At 38.6% G+C, this 20,640-nt stretch overlaps 1 long non-coding RNA gene across 1 annotated transcript in view; it reads left to right on the forward strand.

The window, feature by feature from the left end:
- The window catches only part of LOC120225446, a 99,651-nt gene that overhangs the window by 62,311 nt on the left and 16,700 nt on the right, over positions 1–20,640 (forward strand). Inside the window, exon 2 of the long non-coding RNA XR_005526810.1 lies at positions 19,423–19,476. This is a non-coding gene — a long non-coding RNA (uncharacterized LOC120225446). The remainder of the gene's footprint in view (positions 1–19,422; positions 19,477–20,640) is intronic.

Consider the following 20,640-nt stretch of genomic DNA (forward strand, 5'->3'; position numbering starts at 1 on the left):
CATATGTTGATGGACAATTGGGTTGCTCCCGTAACTTGGCTATTGTAAATAATGCTACAATAAGCAGGGTTGCATATATCTTTTTGAATTAGTGTTTTTATATTCTTTGGGTAAATACCCAGTAGCAGAATTACTGGATCATATGGGAATTCAGTTTTAATTGTACGATGACCCTCCATAGTGTTTTCCACAGTGGCTGCACCAGTTTGCATTCCTACCAACAGTGCGTGAGGGTTCCTTTTTCTCTATATCCTTGTTAATACTTGTTGTTTCTTGTGTTTTTGATTTTAGCCATTCTGACATGTATGAGGTGATATCTTATTGTAGTTTTGATTTGCATTTCCCTGATGATTAGTGCTGTTCAGCATCTTGTCAAATGTCTTTTGGAGAAGTGTCTATTTATGTCTTCTGCCCATTTTTTAATTGGATTCTTTGTTTTTTGGGTGTTGATAGGAGACTTTTTCTTAAAAGTCTTTGAAACCAAAATTATGATGGTAGTGTACCTAGTAGAACAGCAAGATGGCTCTCCTTTGGCTATCTTATGTCAGATTCCCTGTAGCCACACTGTGACGTCGAGATTTGTGTACAGGAAATTTACTGGGAAGTGTGGCATAGGACCAGACCTGTGGAAGGGAGGCAGAATGGAAGCAGGACTGGGAAGGTCCAACACGGGCTTCTGCTGCTCTCCTGGAGAGCTCAAGGTTGCTCCGTCTTGAATCATAAAGGTCAAGTCTTTATCCCACCATGTTGACCTTTATTGGAAAAGGTGACCTTGGACTAGATGACACGTTTTTGCTGAAGGCGATAACTAGATCTAGGGTGACTTGACTGAGAGCTGTCAGCTGGCAACATCCCCAGCAGCTGGGGAGTGAATGCCTCGGTTCTGATGAGGGGATCTGCATGACATATCTTGGCACTGACTATTTCTATACCAGCAGGTTTGGGACACTGGTTGGTTTATTTAAGAACTCAGTTAAAGAGGAGAATCATAAAAAACAATCCATAAAGATCCACAAATACTTTATTTCAATTTAAAACATATCAATGTGTAATTATTTGCCAATCTTTTAATTACAGGAATAAGGCCTTTATTTGAGCAGACTGTCTGGTTGTTGTTATGTATCTTTTACAAGTGACATAAAATCATTGTGTGAAAAATTTAGAGATACTTGTGAAATGTCTTTTTATACACATTTGGAAGCAATATTTTTAGTGATTTGCCTTTATTATGTCTTTGTTTTAAAATTTGCTTTATTTTTTAGTATAGTATAAATGCACATCTATTTTAAAATACCACATATTTTAAATAAATCACGTATTTATATAAACCTTATAATTAAAAACAGCAGTGCTCTATCCAACCGCTTCTCACCTTTGAGCCTACTCTCCATAGGCAACTATTTCAACATTTTTGATCTGGATTTACCTCCATACAAATATCTGTATTTTATATTGTTATTGTTGTCTTGATTTTTCAGTTTAGGTAGTTTCCATTGATGTCTGCTCTAGGAACTGATGATTTAGTTTTCTTATATCCCCTATGTTTGTCTCCCTGGCCCATTCTTCAACACACACTCGCCCCTTGGCTTCTGAGTGTGGTTATGTTCTAAAGTTGTGGTTTATATTATTGAGCCTATGTTACTATCATTTATAGCTAAACCATGTAGGATGTTATGATTGCATTTACTTTTCTATATAACATACATTTATTTATTTATTTATTTATTTATTTATTTATTTAGAGTGATTGCCTGAAACTCTCTGTTTCAATCTCTTCAACTGTAAAATGGGAATAAAAACTATACCCACTTCTTTGGGTAGTCAGAGCCATATAAGTGTTAATTACTAATTTTCATTGAATTTTTTTAAGTTTATTTATTTATTTTGAGAGATACAGATACAGTGTGAGTAGGAGAGGGGAGAGAGGGAGGGAGGGAAGGAAGGAGGGAGGGAGAGAGAGCGAGAATACCAAGCAGGTTCTGCACTGTTAGTGCAGAGGCTGATGCAGGCCTCCAACTCACAAAACCCTGAGATCATGGCCTGAGCCAAAACTGAGAGTGGGATGCTTAACTGACTGAGCCACCCAAGAGCACCTATTGACTTTGTTGTTGTTGTTGTTGTTGTTGTTGTTGTTGTTTCAGTCCCTAACTCATCTCACACTTTCTGACAACTGTAAATATCATTTTAATACACTTGACCACATATTAAGTGCTCAGTGAATAACTGTTGAAAGACATGCACAGCCAATACTTCAATTGTACTTTATGGACAGCAAAGTGATTTAATTGAGAGAATAATGCATTCAGAATTGGGAGGCCTGATTTAAGGCCTGGATCTGCCTCTACCTAGCTGGATGATCTTGGGCTGGCATATCTGATCACAGCTTTATAATCTGCAAATGAGAGAATTGGATTAGATAAACCCTAGGGTATCTTTTAGCTCTGTAATTCTATTAATGAAATAAAGGACATGCAGAAAATACCAAACTGTATACAAAATAAGATTGTAATGATATTAACGGCCACCACTTCTAGCAGACCTCCCGAAGACCTCTTAATAACCTGTCAGGCAAGATTATGAAGTTATCACTCACACTGAGATAAAGAAGAATTTTGCTTAGTCATTCCGTGCCAGCAATTGTCCTGCCCCTTTGGGACACCTAGTTGTAATTTGAGGGAACCACCGCTAAATGTCGCTATAGGTTACTTAACAGTGGTAAGGAGAGCTCTAAGTTAGTGTCAGCCTACAAGCCACAGAGCTACCATGTAGTCTCTCCTTATAGATTCAGAACTATATACTTGAAATACTTAAATTCAAACATAAGGAAACACTAAGATGGAAATTATGATTTTAAAAAGTAATGGTAAAACCATCTAAAATGCCCTTTACTTCCTCCATTTGCCTTTTCCCTCAAAGGCTGTTTCGCATATCTAGTTACTGGTGTAAACTGGGTAAACTGGTATTTAAAGGAACTCCCAACTGAGCAATTGATTGACACTTCGGCCTATATGATCATGATTTCTTTCTCCTCCAGATAAAGATAGTAAGCTACAGAAGGAAATATGGAATTTTCTGTTTCCTGGTTCTTGTTTTTGTTATATCTCCAAGCTTATCTGGAACCTAGGCACTTTACTCTATTTCATTGATTTTATGAAAACATGTGCATATTTTAACATTAATATTTTCTTATTTTAACATTTCTCAATGTTAAATGTTGTAATGCTTTATATAATCAATGGGAACATATAATTAGCAGCATTTTTTCTTTTTTAGTGATGTCTTATAATCAGTGATGCCTTATGTGATAAAATACCATATCTGCTATTATGGTATACCCATTTTAACTTGCTAGAATTTAGTGCTATGTCAAAAGTTGTTTGATAGATAAGCTTCCTCTTCTAGTCTGATTTTTTTAAGAGAAGGTCTCAGAGTGGTAGAGAGCACAATATTTATTTATTGAGCTAAGGGTGTATATGAGCTAAGTGCATATATGAACACATTTAATCCTCATCATGCTGTGACGTGGGGTTTTTTGTTTTCATTACACAGTCAAGAAAACTTTACATTTTATAGTCAAACAGGCCCAGAATGTACAGTAACTTGTACAGAGTCATACTGCTACAATGGGTTACTAATCAAAGCAGTGTATTTTTATGTATTTTGGCTACAAATCTTATACTTTTTTAACCATATTAATTACATTGCTATTTTGTGGTGCACAGCTTCTCTTTAGCAGCCCATACAACCCAGCCCTCTTTGATCCACATACAGTTCTCTTCTGAGAGCCCTTTAAAAATGTTGAGGTATCCAATTAAACAATATAGAAATGGTTTTTCTGAGTTCTAGCCTCAATCTTTGTGATCAGAAGGATGGAGTGATACTTGATGTCCCTGAGATATGGATTGTCTGTCTGTTGTTCCATGGGCTTCCTAGAGTGGACAGTGTCTCTGCAGCACGGGACACAAGACAACTCACTGAGGGCATTTGGATCCCTTCAACTTCTGGCAGACCACTCTAGGAAGTAGTTTTCATTATACCTTGAATTAAGAAAAAAGTTTCTAACTTACAGAAAGCTGGTTTATGTACTTTAGGATATGGTTTCAATCAGATTTTACAAGTCTGTAAAATCATGGAGATCCAATCTGTATGTTGTTGATGGGAAGAATCTAGTGGATCTTCCTTAAGTGCCCAAGGGGCAAGACTGAGAAACAGAGCAAATTCCTTTCAAAGATCTTTGCTGTGACAATCCCTTGTATGCAAATGGCACTCACTGGTATAGTCAAAAAGGACAAGAGAACAGAAGGCAGTTTACTGGTCATCATTGTGTTTGCTTAAGCCTAGGGTAGCTAAATTTTCAATTCAATTTCCCACAACTCTGAGAAATGGCTGAAAAACATTCTCTTCTAATTCCTCACCTCATGTCCTGAGGCCATTTGTTGTCTACAGCCTGTACTTATGTTTTCCATTTCTAATCCTCTTTATTTCAAGTTCTCCTCATTTCTAAATCTAAAAACAAAACATTAGCAATCTGTTGGAGGTACTGTTCCATTAATCTGTCTAAGGATTTATCATCAAAATACTCCTTTTATATCAGCAACGTGGGCTCTTAAGATGATAAATAACCTTTTGTCCTGTTTTGCAATGATTTCCCAAATAGAGGACCTTAGATTATAGCATGTATAGGATATAAGAGTAAAAAATTCAAGATTGCTAAGAGATGAGTTGATCGCAATTACTTAAAGTTCCTTAGGCTTAAAGAGAATACTATTTACAAGGGGCACCTGAGTGGCTCAGTTGGCTAAGTGTCAGACTTCAGCTCAGGTTATGATCTCATGGTTCATGAGTTTGAGCCCCGCATTAGGCGCTGCACTGACTGCCCACTCCCGCACATTTGTGCCTGCATGCACTCTCTTACAAAATAAATAAACCATAAACAAAAGAAAGAGAGAAAACTATTTGCGGAAGCGATTTTGAAATGATATATTTAACTTTCCATTTCTTAAAGGAAGTAATGATACTATTATATGTTATCTGGGTAACATTGGATAAAACCTATTTTCACCTATTCAAACCCATCTGTCTCTCTTTATAGTGATTGCTCTGGGAAGGAAGGCCAAGTGATAGCTATGAGGCTTTTCATTTTATCTCAAATTCTTGAATCTTCCCTCGTGAAATTGATGAGTTATATATGTGGCAAAACACAAGAAACTCAACAAATATTTATTAAGCACCACTTATGTGTTATGCACAGTACCATATGCTGTCACTGACATAGTTCTTGCTTTTGGGGAGTGAATATTCTATGAGGGGTGCAGACAAGTAGACAGTTATGAGAGCACATAGAATGGTTCTGATTTGGAAGATCAGGGAGAGTTTCTTTGAGGAAGTGCTATCTCCTAGCTTTCTTCTAGGAAGTGCTATATTATGACAACATTCTGGCATTTCTAATTTCCTGACTGCTATTTGTTAATTTTTTTAGCTGGTTCTTTCTCTTCATCTTAATAAATATCAGTGCTCCCTAGTGGTTTGTCCCAGTTCCTTATTTCTTATAATCACACCTTTGCCTAGGTACTCTCAATTGTAACTGTGGCTTCAAATATCTTTATACAGAATTGGTGTCTAACTGTAACTAGTCTTAGGCTATTAAAAAGAGCTTTATGAGACAATTTTTTAATAGGAGACTGCAATGTGTTCAGTTTTGGACCAGTTGGAGATGCCTGTGGGACCTTTCAGTGCAGATATTCAATAGGCAAAGATATTTAATAAAATAATGAATCTGAAGCTTGGGAGGGGGGTCCGGGATGAACATCCATATTTAGAATGATCATCATATACTAGTAGTTGAAGCCATAGAAGTAGATGGATTATGTTCATATTCAATAAATTAAAATCTAGGTACCGGCCATTGTGACATTTAGAATAGGAACATGAATATGGCTTGGCCTCTGCTTCCAAAGACTGCTCTGGGGTAAGGGGTATAATCAAATAAATGCAATATAGTGTGGCAAAAGTTATTGTAGAAATATGTACAAAGTACAGAAGTGGTACAAAGTAAAAAGAGATCACACAGGAAGGATGGAAGACATGGGAGAGAAGCAAACTATGATCGAAACAACTCAGTAGAACTTTTCCGAAGAATATGGAAGCTTCACAGATTTGCTCGTCATCTCCCAAGGCACATGTCACATCTCATTCATCAATGTCCTCCCAGCAGAACCCAGCTTAATGCCTGCAACATAAGTGCTCCGTAATGTTTGTTGAATAAATGGGCCCAGGGCAGTTGGAAATAAATGAAAAAAAAAAAGAATAAGCAGCATGGGATTTCCTCAAGCCCTAGGGAACACTTTAATCATCTCTTATTAGCCTTTCACTTTGGGGGAGCTTGTGCAGGTGCAGCTCAAACTCTCTGAAGAAATGAAGTTGCAGCAATTTCGAATGAGGACAAGGGCCACATCTGGCAGTGGTCTCATTATGAGATGTGCTTATGGCAAGCTAGATCTTTTATTTTTGTTTCTGGTGCACAGTAAAGCTGTGGAGCCATTGATTTTTTTTTTTAAACTGTCACAGTGTCTGAGATAATGGTGCATCACCACTTATTTATTAATGACAGCGTCAGGCTTTTAAACAGGAACCCTTCGCATTGGGCCCTGCAACCTCCATGCTTGTCATGTGCCCATTTAAATGATTTGTAATCGTCAGTAATTATGAAAATGTCTGTCTTTCTTGACCTTCTCACTCCCCTCCTACCTCACCCTCCAAATTTATATGTTAGTATTTTTTCCAGCTTGGATTACAAATTAACATCATTGACTTTCTTTCCTTTTTTTTTTTTTTTTAAGATATATTTAGGTATATATTAGTACACAGAATTACTATGAAAAAGAGAAGGAAAGACATTGTGTTAAAGCCTTATGATAGAATATATTCCCACCACTTCATTCGTCAGAACCCCTCCAAGGGTTGAGCACCTTCTACTTCACTACTCAAGGCTGGTACCAGTTTCATCCCCATCTTTCCTGTGAAATTTGAAGGAAGGACTCATATCATCAAGCACCTATAACTAGGCTTTAGATGAGTTTACTTCATAATATAAATCATTATCCATCTAGTTTAACCAAGATCATGAAGATTTGCCAACTTATAGTAACCTGAAGATCATTCAATGGAGGAAAAGGCCAATCCCTCCTCTCTGCTCCCAGCTACTTGCTCTTCTAGAGCCCAGGCTTCCAGTAAATTTGTAACTTTTACCTTGCTTCCGCATTCACCGTAATGGGCTTAGTGGCAAAGATATAGCCTGTGGGTAATTGTGAAGTCTCTAGAGTAAGTATGGCTGGAGAAAGAGCTTCTGCCAGAGTTCTCAGAAATAATAATAATAGGTACTTTTTACGGAGCACACATCCTCTTAAATTCTTGCAAAATACTCTGAGGTAAATGGTCTTGTTCACCAATTTTACAGACAAGGAATTGAAGCTTAGAGAACTTAAGTAGTGAACCCCAGTCCACATAACAAGGGGACAGAGCTGGGATTTGGGCCCATTCTCTTTCCATTAAGCTAGCCTTTCTCCTCAGAGGGACACTTTTGGCCTCACTATACTTTTATGTGAGTATCTTTTAGAAGAAGGTGCCAAGTTGCTAAGAGATACATAATACCCATGGCTTTCTTCTCTGTTCTTAGGAAGGCAGGTGGTATGTGCTAGGGTGGAGGTGGGAATGAGGAGGAATGCAACAAGGAAGATGAGAGTATAGATGTTGGTAGCAGCCAGTAGTTGGCTGAGGATGTAGATTCTCTTCTGTTTACCTCAAATGTGAGTATGGGAGTCAGGAAATGAGAATAAGTTTAGTGACAGCACTTCCCTCTACATCAAGGAAATGCACAATGTTAGAGATGAAGGATAATTGGAATAATTAATTTGGACTAAAAATCCCTACTTTCTAAGGATTCATGACCATGGTGAGTTATGCTAGTAATTTGGAAGGATACACTCCCAGCTCAGTTCCAGGGAAGGGCATAACTCAGTTCCAGGGAAGTCCACAGACCTATGCAGTGTGAGCAAAATGGTATCTCCTCCTGTGAATTTCTTTGTTCCTTGGTGCTCTCTTTGGCTTTACCTAGTGGCAGATCTGAAAATCTGGAGCTGTCAACTCAAGTCCAGTCCCTGCAGAGCACAGTGACAATGTTCCAATTCCTTATGGTGGTGAGTGTGAAGACGATTCTGCATGCAGGGTAATATTTATGGCTTTGTCAGCTGTTGGCACTGTAGATATGGGCTCAAGATGGCTAGAGGAGCTTTAGGGGAAGATGAAGGTTTGTTTAGTATGATGATCTAGGGAACTGAGTTACAGTACAACCTCTTATCATCAGACCATTCTAGTCCAGAACATTTCCTAGAAGAAGAAATTCTTGATTTAGCAATAATGCAGGGTCAGATAAGACCAAAAAAATGATGAACATTTGCCTTGGACTTGTTATTTACCTTAGAAAGCCCATTTGCTCATAGCTTTGTGTGTGGTATGCATCTCCTTGTCCACTTCCCTGATACATCTGAAGATGTGGGTGATTGAAGGGGCCTATGTCTGTTTCTACCTTGCCCTGGTCCCATGACTCAGTCAGTTGATCATCACCCTGACCTCAGTGTTAATATTTATTTCTGAAGAGTAAGACAGAATAAATATATCCAAGTATCAATGCTGATATGTGTACAAAGTATTTTAAAGTATATGATTTTCATTTCATCTGCATAATAACCTTCTATGTGGGTATGGTAAAGTCTATTATGTTCTCTTGAAGATGGAAGCCAGTGTTTTAATCACAGTTATGAAAATAGTAATTAGTGGAATCAGGACTAAAGTAGGTGTTTTTGATTCCTAGGTCCATATCCTGAGGCAGACAAACAATAGCTTACAGGATGAATCTGGCCCACTGCCTTTTTTTGTATAGCCTGCAAGCTAAAAGTGGTTTTCACATTTTTAAATAGTTGGAAAAAAAAGTAGAAGAAGAATAATATTTTGTGACATATGAAAATTATATAGAATTCACATTTCAGTGTATGTAAAATAAAGTGTTGGAATACAGCCACACATTAATTTATGTATTGCCTATGACTTTCATGCTACAGTGATGCAGTTGAGTTGTGACAGAGACCTAATGGCTCACAAAAACTAGAATATTTACTATCAGTCCCCCTATAGGAAAAGCTTGTCAACCACGGTAACAGATGATTAGTGAATAGAGATCCTAGTACATACTATGGTATTAGATTGCTAGAGTTACCATAAAAAGCATAAACTGGGTGGCTTAAAACAACAGAATTTCATTGTCTCACGGTTCTGGTGGGTGGAAGTTCAAAGTCAAAGTGGCAACAGGGCATGATCTCCCTGAGACTGGGTAGAATCCTTCCTTGCCTCTCCCTAGCTTCTGGTGGTGGTCAGGACTCTCTCTAGCTTCCAGTGGTGGCCAGGAATCCTTGGTGTTCCTTTGTTTGCATCTGCATCCATTCAATCTCTGCCTCCATCATCACATGAAGGTCTTCACCTCATCATCCTTTCATCCTTTTGTGTGTGTCTGTGTCCAAATCCTCCCCCCCACCTTTTTTTTTTTTTTTTAATAAGGATAGCAGTAATATTGGATTAGGACTCACCCTAATGGCTTTATCTTAACTGGATCATCTGTAAAGACCCTATTTCCAAATAAATTCACATTCATAGATACCAGGAGTTAGGACATCAGCATCTCTTTTGGGGGGACACAATTCATCTGATAACACTTATCTCACTATAGTGTATTGTCCCCCCATTAGCATTACTCTTCCTTCTTTCCCTTCCTCAATCACTTTGTTCCTCCTTCCCTGCTTCTTCCTTTTTCCTCCCTCTTGCCTCCATTACCTCATTCACTATACGTTCAGCAAACATTTATAAAGTCCCTGCTGTGTCCTCATCCTTACACTCATCACTGTGCTAAAGCATAGGGTACAAACTTGATGAAGACTTGGCCTCTGATAAGCAGTGTGGATCAAGTCTTATAAGTGGTTTGTATAAGGGCGATAGATATTATAGTCCAGATTTGGAGGGATCTTAAGCATCTAAATTCCCTAATATTGAGTAATCATATTTCAAAATAATTGATGTACTCTTGATATTTAAAGTATTATAGCTACTGACTCAAAAATTATAGATGCTAATAGACATAGAATTTTAGTGTAGACTTCCCTTACTATTCTTTTAAAGTTAAAATATACCAAAATATTCTGCTCCTCTCATTTGCCTCAGTTCCTTCTATCTCTCTTCCCTTCAGCAGGTACCAGGTCAGATTAGGATATTCTGCTCTGACATGTACCCCAATGTTCATAGCAGCACTCTCCACAATAGCTAAAACATGGAAAGAGCCTAAGTGTCCATCAGCAGATGAATGGATCAAGAAGATGTGGTTTATCTATACCATGGAATACTACATGGCAATGAGAAACAATGAAATCTGGCCATGTGTAGCAACATGGATGGACCTTGAGGGTGTTATGCTGAGCGAAATAAGTCAGGCAGAGAAGGACAAATATCATATGTGTGCACGTATAGGAGGATTAGGAGGAACTTGACGGAGGACCAAGGGGGAGAAGAAGGGCGGAAATGGTGGGGGAAAGGGAGAGAGGCAAACCATGAGAGACTCTTGAATGCTGACAAAAACTGAGGACTGATGGATGTGGGGGGGAGGGGGGGATGGGCATGAAGGAGGGCACTTTGGGGATGAGCACTGAGTGTTATGTAGAAACTAATTTGACAATAAACTATTAAAAAAAAAAAAAAAGGATATTCTGCTCTGGGAAGAACAATGGAATGACCCTGAGTAGGGTCATTTGGACTTGTTATATTAAGCTGATGGCTTTAGGGAGACTTGGTCTGCAGCCTTGAGAAATGAAGCTGGACACGACTCAGTGGGTGTCATTTGTTGTATTTTGTTGTGTCTTCATTGAGGCTCTTTGTTGTTCTGCTCTCTCCTCCTGGCACTAATTGGCCATGTTCAAATATTGTCATGAAGTGCATGAAATGTGTTCTGACAGCTTCTCCTCCCTTTGCCCCAGAGCATACCATCTTGTTGGTCTCAAAGGATCCTCCTGGCCATGGTCAGGGGTGTGAGGGTGCAGCCAAGGTAGTTTGGCTTCTTCATGGTGATTCTGCTGGGGGCTATTTGTGGACAACAGCCTCAGATCATTTTACCTCTATGTTATTTGTAAGCCATGACATTCCGCCTCTTCTCTGAATATTCAGAGCTTCCTACTGGTGATCTACCCCAAAGGTACTAACCTGGTGGAAATATCAAATACCCACTCCCTGTAGGGAGGGGGAACTGGTACTAAAAATGTAATACATCTTCTCCCAATGGTGTTCTTTTTCTAGAGTTTGCAGTTGCTGTCAACCTTAACTTTATTTTTGGACTTCATATATACATTTTTCTGTTTCTGTTCCACCTAGCCCTTTTAAGGGAGCTTAAGAAAACCTCTTATATAATTCAATATGAATGCAAAGTCTCATTAGTTTTTATAAATGATGCTGAGTAAGAAATTAGTGTTTGTTAGTAAAAAACTTTTGACATTGATACTGTCAGGCTGGAGCAACCTCACTTTGTTAGTTTTTAAATGAATTTCTTACTGTACTCTGATGATTCCAGAGTACAGTTCTCATAGCACAGTTATACCCCAGAAATATTTCTGAAGGCCAGTGACCTGAGTCTTGGTTTGACTACTTACTAGTTAAGAAAACTGGGCAAGTCACTTAACCTTTCTGTTTCTTGGTTAATAACACTGCCTTATAGTGTTGTTTGGAAGTTGAAGTGAAACTGTGTGTCAAGGGGCTTTAGAGATATGAAGTTTTATGTAAATGTCAGAAGACATTGCTATTGTCATTAATTAAAATTATACTTATGGAAATTCAAAGACACTTTTTCCTTTTTCTAAGCTTATAAAAGGCATAGTTATCATTGTTGCTAACTTGCTGTGGATAAAGCTAAGACCACTGATTCTCAAGGAATAGTTCCCAGAACAGGAGCATCAATCTAACCTGAGAATGTGTTAGAAATGCAAATTCTTGGGCCCTGCCCCATACCCTCTACATCAGAACCTCTGGGAGATACAACCTGTTTAACAACACCTCCAGGTGATTCTCATGCCACTAACACTTGAGACCCACTGGCTTAAAGTTATGCCCAAATGGGTATGTGTAGGCTCTGAATTTGCTGATTTTTTCTTACTATGGCTTTCCTTTCAGACATGGAAGGGATCTGAAAAATACAAATGCGTGCACCTAAGATTGAGTTACCACCATTAGTTGACTTCCTACAACGCCTGCTGGGTGTTCCATTTTCAGCATTGACGTAGATCCTATGACTGGAGGTTCTGGAAGCATCACCTTTGTTAAACACAAACTTGTCAGATTATGGCGGGGACCCAGTGAGGGCTTTAAGGTGGGATAGTAGCAGTTGAATGAGATGGCTGTAAACTATTCCGTGAAATTCAATAAAGCTGCACTGAGCTTGATTCTTGTTTTGGCCCCTTCTGAATATCAAGTGTTGTCTTCCCTCAAACAGTCTTTAGTTTTCCTCACATGAACACTTACCTATTAATGAGTCTGGGCTCCACCCCTGAGATGCTTTGCCAGGTCTCAGAAAAGCTATGCACCCTATTGTACACCCTGTATTTTCCCATCATGTCCCTGGATTTCAGCTATGCTGTGGTTTTCGTGACAGACAGGTGGTCAGTAGTTACTTGGTTGAAGTGAACACCAGAGCTATAAACTTAATTAAGCTGGAGGAGGGAAGGTGGTGAGGAAAACATTAGGGAAATCATGGTGCTATTGTGTTGATCCACAAGAGCAGAGGCACATGGAAGGTGTTTAATAAGTATTGAATGAATGAATGAGGAATGAATTTTGTGTTTTGGGAGCTAACCTGCCTATTTAACTTAAGAGCATCTATCTTATCCCAAATGAACAGACATTATGCCTTGATTGAATGAACTATTAGATATGTTTAGTTTTAAATGCAGACATAAATAGATTTGATCTTTCCATGGTTCGAATTTCCTCCCATCAGCTTTCCCTTAATTATCCACAAGTGTTCCAAACCTTCATTAGCTAAATAGGATGCAGATGATGGTCATTAGTCTGGGATATAAATCCTGCTGGCACATTCAATGGCTTTTCACTCGGTTAATTGAAATTTTCAGTATTCATGGAGTACAAGAAAACACTGTAATTTTATCATTTATTCAGGGGTATAATTTTTTTTCCTTTAGCTGGTTGTGTTTTATAATTATGCACTTAAAAAATATGAATGCCACACTTTTCCTGGGGGCATGCCAGTATTTTCAGTATACATGTATCAATACTAGATTACTAAAGCATGAAGACCAAATGGAAATTATACTTTGTCTAAAAATCCTAAAATTGGCCGACTATAATGCCTAAGAAAGCATCCAAGCAGTATGTACTTTGGGGACCCATCAATTCATGTGTAAATGACTTCCAAATTGTTAGCAATACGAGTAGGTCTAGTCCTGACATCTATCAGTAAGGAGTCATCCAGTGTGTCTGTGTGGTACAAATGGCAGGTTTCAAATGGAGATGCTTTATGCAAGCATCATTCCTTTAAATGGCGCTTAGCTTTCAACTGTTTTTGACCATTTATCAAAACTAGCTGGCCTGTTTTGTAGTGTCTGGCTGAGTGGGAAACACACATAAAGGAACAACTGGTGCTTGGAATATTTTGTAACATTACCATCTATTTCAGAAGTTCAGTTTCTGAGTTGCTTAATTTTTATAATCTGATACTTAGGCCATCCTCTTGCATCTGACTTTGTTCTAGTTTAATCAAGTTGGCGTCATATGTTTGCTGTTTTTAAAATATAAATCTTAGTTATAGACATTACATGGCAGAAATTGGCTCAGGAGAGTTAGAGTGTGTCTGTTTCTGTCTCTCTTTCTAAACCTACTTTGGTGGGACTGAGACAACATTGTAATAACTCTCAGAGGTAAACTCTCTCCTAAAAAGGGGTGTTAGAACATAATGGAGTCTCTTTTCAGTGCTCATTTTGCAAACCGGAGACTCCCACCAGTAAGAATGGGGTGAGCAGCTGCCTTTCCCGAGTCTGGTTTTGTAGCCTGGACTGGATGAGCCTTCAATTGCTGATTCTCCATTTGGGTTCTTGCACCGAGACCTCATCAGTGCCAGTTTTCCATCACAAGTCACTCTTCCTTCTGGGTTGCTTTTGCCTTTCTGCCCATTTGTGATATTTCTATAAATGGTCGTTAATGTTAATTTAAGGAAGACATGTTGAGCCCCCTCAGTCTTCTAAATTGACCATTATTTAATATGTCTCAAAATCAGATGTAGAGACATTTTATAAAATGTTATGTCATGCTTTTGTGGATCACCTGTAAAGCTCTCTCTACCTCTGTAGGTAATCAAGAACTGACCATGTTATTCAGTCAAATGTTCTTTCCTCAGAGGATGGAGGGAAGAAGTAGGCAGTATACTTATTGATTTCTATTGATATTATCAGGCACATTTTCTTTAAATTAGCCAGGGTTCTTAAGACCTAAAAAAACATGAATATGTGTTTCCTTATTTCATGATGAAGAATTCAAGACCTTATAGCTAGCCATCCATCTTAAGATCACAAGGAGGTCTTTTAAGAAGGGATACTAGAATTAAGTGCCTAGACTCCTGAGCAAGTGGCCCATTGGTTTATCTGTCTAGCGATTCTATTATAAAAGATCAGCAAACTTCTAAATTCTAATAAGGGATCATGTTCAACTAGAGTAAGTCAGTCACAACCAGTATCTGCCCTTGGCAAAGTGTGTCAAAGTAAAGTATATTATAGTGGACACCACAGAGCTCTGTACAGATGTCCCTGTTGCTAGGGGAGCAGCTGGCTGACTACTCTCAGCTGTCAGCCCTCTCAGGAAATTGCGCTGGGCTGAAAATAGTCATCTTGTCCGGGGTCATGCCTCCTTTCCAGGGCAGCTCTTAGCTCTGCCCAAGCTGGGGACCAGTCTACCCCATTTCAGGAGTCGCCGTTTGGTGGACTGAAACCTCTGTTGAGTTTGTACCAGGACCTAACTTCATCCTCCACTTGGCCCCACACCCTTCACTTTCCTTCCGCAAGTGGAAGCATCCTCTAAATAAACCTCCTGTGTGCTAATCTCCATCTCACAGCCTGCTTTTTAGGGAGCCTGATGTGACCATGTTTTTAGGTCTTATCCCAACACAACGAGGGTCCAATGTCCTCATTACATAAGTCTTCATTTCTCTCCTATCAAAATCTGCTTTTGAAATTTATAGAAAACTTAAAATAAAAACCCGATAGTCAAAAATCTGCTTGTAAGAAAGAATCTAATGAACCCATTCCCTCTAAGGTATAACAGACCAACAATTATAATATGTGAAAATTTCAATTTCCCTCTTTGCATTGACTCTTACACCCTCTCATCCCTTGAGAGTTTGTCTATGATGATCCAAAGCCTGACTGGAAAAACAGAGCTCTAATAAGTGAGATTTCAGGTATCCGTATATAAATGGATAACAGTAGGACCTCATCTTTCTAGATTCATTTGGCAAATTGCTACAACTTCTGCGTATAATACTGTTCACCCCATGCTGGCCACCTTGCCAACGGGGTTAGAAGTCAGTGCTCTAAAAAGTCGTTGTGCATCATTGTGCTTGTGCTCCTGTGACAAATGCAGCACCATGCACACTTTGGTGGAGGAGACTCATTAGGGGTTTCCTCTTTAGTACAAAAATATTGATGCAGTAGTCAAGAAGGTCACTGTGTGGGTAAGTCACCATGTTTTGAGCCTTTCATTTCCAGTAATTAAAGTGAACATGTTATTGGAAGGTTTAGAAAGCCCACCCAAAGTCATTTACAATAGCTGTAATTAGGAAACTGGAATGCCAGTTAAAGTCTTTAGACGGGAACAAAATGAGACCAACCGAGCGTATAAGTAAAATCCCCTTAGAAAATGGCCAAATTAAGGATACAGACTCTCATTGACCCGTGCCCTACGTCTTCCATACTCATTCCAGGTACTGAGATTTCACTGTACATTTGTTCTTTAGCTCAAGTGGTTCCTTTCTATAAATGTAACATTTAGAGCTACTTGTATTATTTTTTTTTAGTAAAGCCAGTCTCACCCATCTCTGACTCTCATTTCTCCTCCAAACATGATTCTCAGGTCACCTGAGACTATTCTTGAAGGTTGAATGGCATTGTTTAATTTCGAAGATCATTTCCCCTGGGGCTAATGTACTAATGTCTGAATTCTTAGACTTGTTCCTTAATTTATTCTCCCCAGTGGTATATCTTAAACTTACTTAAAAATGCATTTAGAGTGTCTCAAGTTGCCCCCACATGAAATCTTCAGTAGCTAGAATTTGACTTCTCCAGAATTTGACCATTAAACTTCTCTTTCCTGGAAAAAAGTTACCCTAGCCAGGAGTCAGGGTCATTTCAATGACTAGCTATCTTTGAGTTTAGACCACTGCTTCTCAACTAGCGGTGAATTTGCCCCCTCCAGGGGACACCTGGAAATGTCTAGAGACATTTTTTGGTTGGTCATGACTGAGGTTGGGGGGATGTGCTACTGAAATCTGGTGGGTAGAGGCCAGGGACGCTGCATAGCACAGAGTGCCGCCACCTTCACAACAAAGGATTATCCAGCCCAAAATTTTCATAGGCCTGACATTGAAAAATCAATAGCCAAACCAAGTGGACAATAGACAATAGAAATATACAAAATAGAACATGTATTTTACAACTATTTGGGAGTCTTTTAGCTCTTTTTCTCCTCTCTCCCTAGGTTTAACTTTGTAATGTTTTTATACGTGAGGCTGCTTTTCCAACACTGTGCTTCCAAAATAGTGTTTGGGATGGGGACTGCAATTTCACCTGCATCCATCCGGTGCATATTTATTGGATACCTTGTTTTGTGGCAGGCACTGGGCTAGGTAATGGGGCTATAGCAATGACCAAGTCTTGTTGGGTCTTTACTTTCCAGGATCAGGCATCTGAGAGTGGATATTGGGCCCTCTCTCATAACGCAGTGCTCATGTATACAAATACATAAAAATGAAGGAGGATCATTATGAAGGCATTTGATGGGAAGATTACAGGTGGAGTGGTTCAGTGTAGCATGTTGAGAGATATCTGTTTCTTTGGCTTTCCTCTCTCTCCTTACTGGCTCAATCTTTGAATGGCAAGCAAGAATCTTCCCATCCACAAGGAATACAGAAACAAGAGGAGCTAAAATACATCTGTTAGCACAAAGGACAAGATGGCATGGAGCTTCCAGGGTATATCCAGTCCTGTTAACATGGGCTGCTATTTGTCAGGGTGGAAATTAGGTCAGTGGGTTTAATTATGGTAAGAAGAATGAGTCACATGCCCTCATTCTCTTTGAGCAAAGATGGCTGTTTCTTTTTATGGGAGCCAGTTTTTCTCTTTTTCTTAATCATTCTGTTGTGTCTGTTTTTGTGAACTTTCTTCTTGTCCTTCTTTTTTGACTTTTGCTTTTCCTCTTCTACCACTAAAATTCTTCCCTTCTTTTCTTTTTCCACTTTTAATTCAAACTTTCTAGATGACTTTGTATACCTTCCTTCACAAACAAAATAAAAACACAAAAACTTCCAGGAAACCATGTATCAAGATCACACCAGTCTGAAATTTGAACTTATTTTTTTCATTAAAGATGGATGCTTTTTTGTATATGTATCCACATCTGTGTTTTCTATCTTTTAATGCTGCACATTATTTGGGCCAGAGTACATGCTGGCTCGGATCTTAATTATCTTTAGGGCTTGTCCCAAAACAAAGCGAAATCATAGGTGAGGTGGGAGATATTTTTATGTTATGTAAGAAAAGAATGTGATAAAGTTTATGTATATTGGATCTTTAAGCCATACCAAAGTCCTTATTTGTTTTACATTTCTTTTTTCTTTGACTCCTCAACCAATATTAAATGATCCGTGTAAATATGTATACGTGTGTATACATATGTATATACATTCACATGTATATCTATATGAATGTTTACTGCAGCATAATTTGTAACAGCAAACAAAAGTAAACAAAAACAACAATAAAAGAACCAAAACCTGGAAATTACCAAATATACATCCATAAAAGAAAGCATACATAAATATGGCATATCTCTATTATGGAATGTGATGAGGCTATTGAGAAGAATGAACCAATCTATATGGACTGACCTGGAAAGGTGATGATATTATCTTCTTTTATTTATTTTTATTTGTAATATGAGAGTGAGAAATATGTGAGTGAGAAAGGGGCAGAAGGAGAAAATCTTAAGCAGGCTCCATACTCAGTGTGGAGCTCAACATGGAGCTCAATTCCACGATCCTGGGATCATGGCCTGAGCTGAAATCAAGAGTCAGTCATTCAACCGACTGAGCTAACCAGGTGCCCCGTTGATACTATTATATTCTTAAGTAGGATGATAAGATCTCAAGAAAGAAAGACATCTCTATATGTGTACATGTAACATAATACAGATAAATAATATGTAATTTGTGTAATTATATATAATGTAATGTGTATTTGGATAAACAGAAAGTGTAAAAAGATGAAGACAAATTTTTATTATTGAATAACTCAAGAGAATAGGTTTGAAAGGAGATGGATTCATTATGAATATATATTTTGTAATTAAAGAAAAAGGAGAAAGGTTTACTGAAACATATTTCAGTACCATTATGTGGTACTATCTTCACAGGGTAGTCCAAAAGGAGCAAGCTTGCATGTAAATCCCAACTGGTTATGCTAAAATGCATTTTTAGTGGCTCATGAGGCCAGAAAGATAAAAACACATATAGCTAAAAAAGTAGATCACGGGGAGAACAAACGTGCTGAAGAAAGTAGAGACGAGATAGCAAGAGCTGGTACTGCTGTGCAGATTCTCAAATCTCTTAAATGGGGAGAAGCTCATCCCTCAAGCTCATAATAGGTTTCCTCTGAAAGATTTGGCCTTTGAAATTTTGCACATATCTCTTTAAGATAGAGAGAGTACCATATGTGCTTGGTAAGGTGGGTTCTAGAGTCAGACTTCTTGGCTTTGATTCCTCACCTTTTCCCAAGGTATGTGATTTTTTGACAATTAACCAAATTGTGCTGTGGCTACCTGGCTTGTGAAATAAAGGTAAGTAAGAGTCTTATCTCACCCTACTGTTGTCGGCCCATAACGAATGTTCCGACTTGGGTAAAGTGGCAGTGGAGCAGTGAAGGCCAGGCATTTTTTAAAATCCAGAGAACCCAATGGGGTCATAAGAAGTGGGGCCCACCATGGATTGCAGATGAATAGGGCAGGGTCAGTATCATTACAGTTTGATGATTCTAATGTGTCACCCACTTTCCTGTTTTGTAGACCACCATTTTCAGCACATTGGCCAGCGAAAAGTCCTTATCTGACTGTAAAAAGGTAAGTTGGCCTCTGAGACTTCTAACCTGCTGTCAGAGTAACTAAAAAGCCTTTCGAGTTGATGACATTCAGTGGAAAAGCTATGGGATCAATAAGAATGTTCTGGTGACATGTTGTAGCTCTCTTTCTTTGGAGATGGCAATTTGTATGGTTCTCTTTAAGGATGTGGAAAACTTTGTTATCACTTGACAGCATTTTGTTATAATGCAGCCCTGACTGGATATATTTCTATCTTGCTATTATTTGACATTTTATTCTGCAAGATGAGCATCAAGGGAGTCCAGGACAAGCTGCATTGCAGGCATCTATATCTTCATTGCCAAATTTAAATGTAATAAACATAAACTCAACACAGTATAAAAATGATTTTGTATTTTGAGAGCTGATCATATAGCATAAAAATCTGGTTTGGATTCACCACAGTCAAGTTTGAGAAGCTGTCATGCTTTGCAAAAGGATTAGCTTTGCTAGCATCTGATGGAGAACGTTCCTGTAATGGATCATGTCTGGAGACTGCCTGCTATAGCAGTAGCAGCGTGTCTAATTCCTGACCTTTGCAGGCCAGGGGGCACTTTTATCTGCCTCTTTAATCTCAGGTTTAACTAGATCTTCTCTTTCTTGAGGGGAAAGAAGCAATTTCACAGTCTGAACAACTCAAATAAATTCTTTGACACTATCTATTGATATGGAAAGCCAGGTGCATAACGAGTTGACCTGTGCCTCATATATTAGTAACTTGGCATTTCTTAGGGTTTTATACCATGACATTGTTTTGCTGTGCTGTTTCCACTTATGAATTTACTCAATATGGAAATAAGTATCTGGGATATTCATCTTTACAGGCGATGTGAGGATCCACTATTCTGAACGCCATCCATTTCATTATCTTGAGAATTATTTGTTGCCTATTAAATCTCTATCTTGATTGACTTCTGCTGTGTTTGTCTTGGTCTGGGCTGTTGAGAGTAAGGTCCATGTCATATTCTTAACATTATAGATCCTAGAAAATGAAGGGACTTCAGGGATTCTCTAGTCTCACTTTTCTCGCAGAGTGGGACTCCCATTGATATCATATAAAGGTGGACTTAGCCTCTACCTCAGTACTCTGTTGACAGGGAACCCAATGACTCTGACCATTCACTTGTGAGACAAATCAGGCTATTA

This window comes from Hyaena hyaena, unplaced genomic scaffold (assembly GCF_003009895.1).
Source record: "Hyaena hyaena isolate Hyena2069 unplaced genomic scaffold, ASM300989v1 scaffold_1410, whole genome shotgun sequence".
NCBI lineage: Eukaryota > Metazoa > Chordata > Mammalia > Carnivora > Hyaenidae > Hyaena > Hyaena hyaena.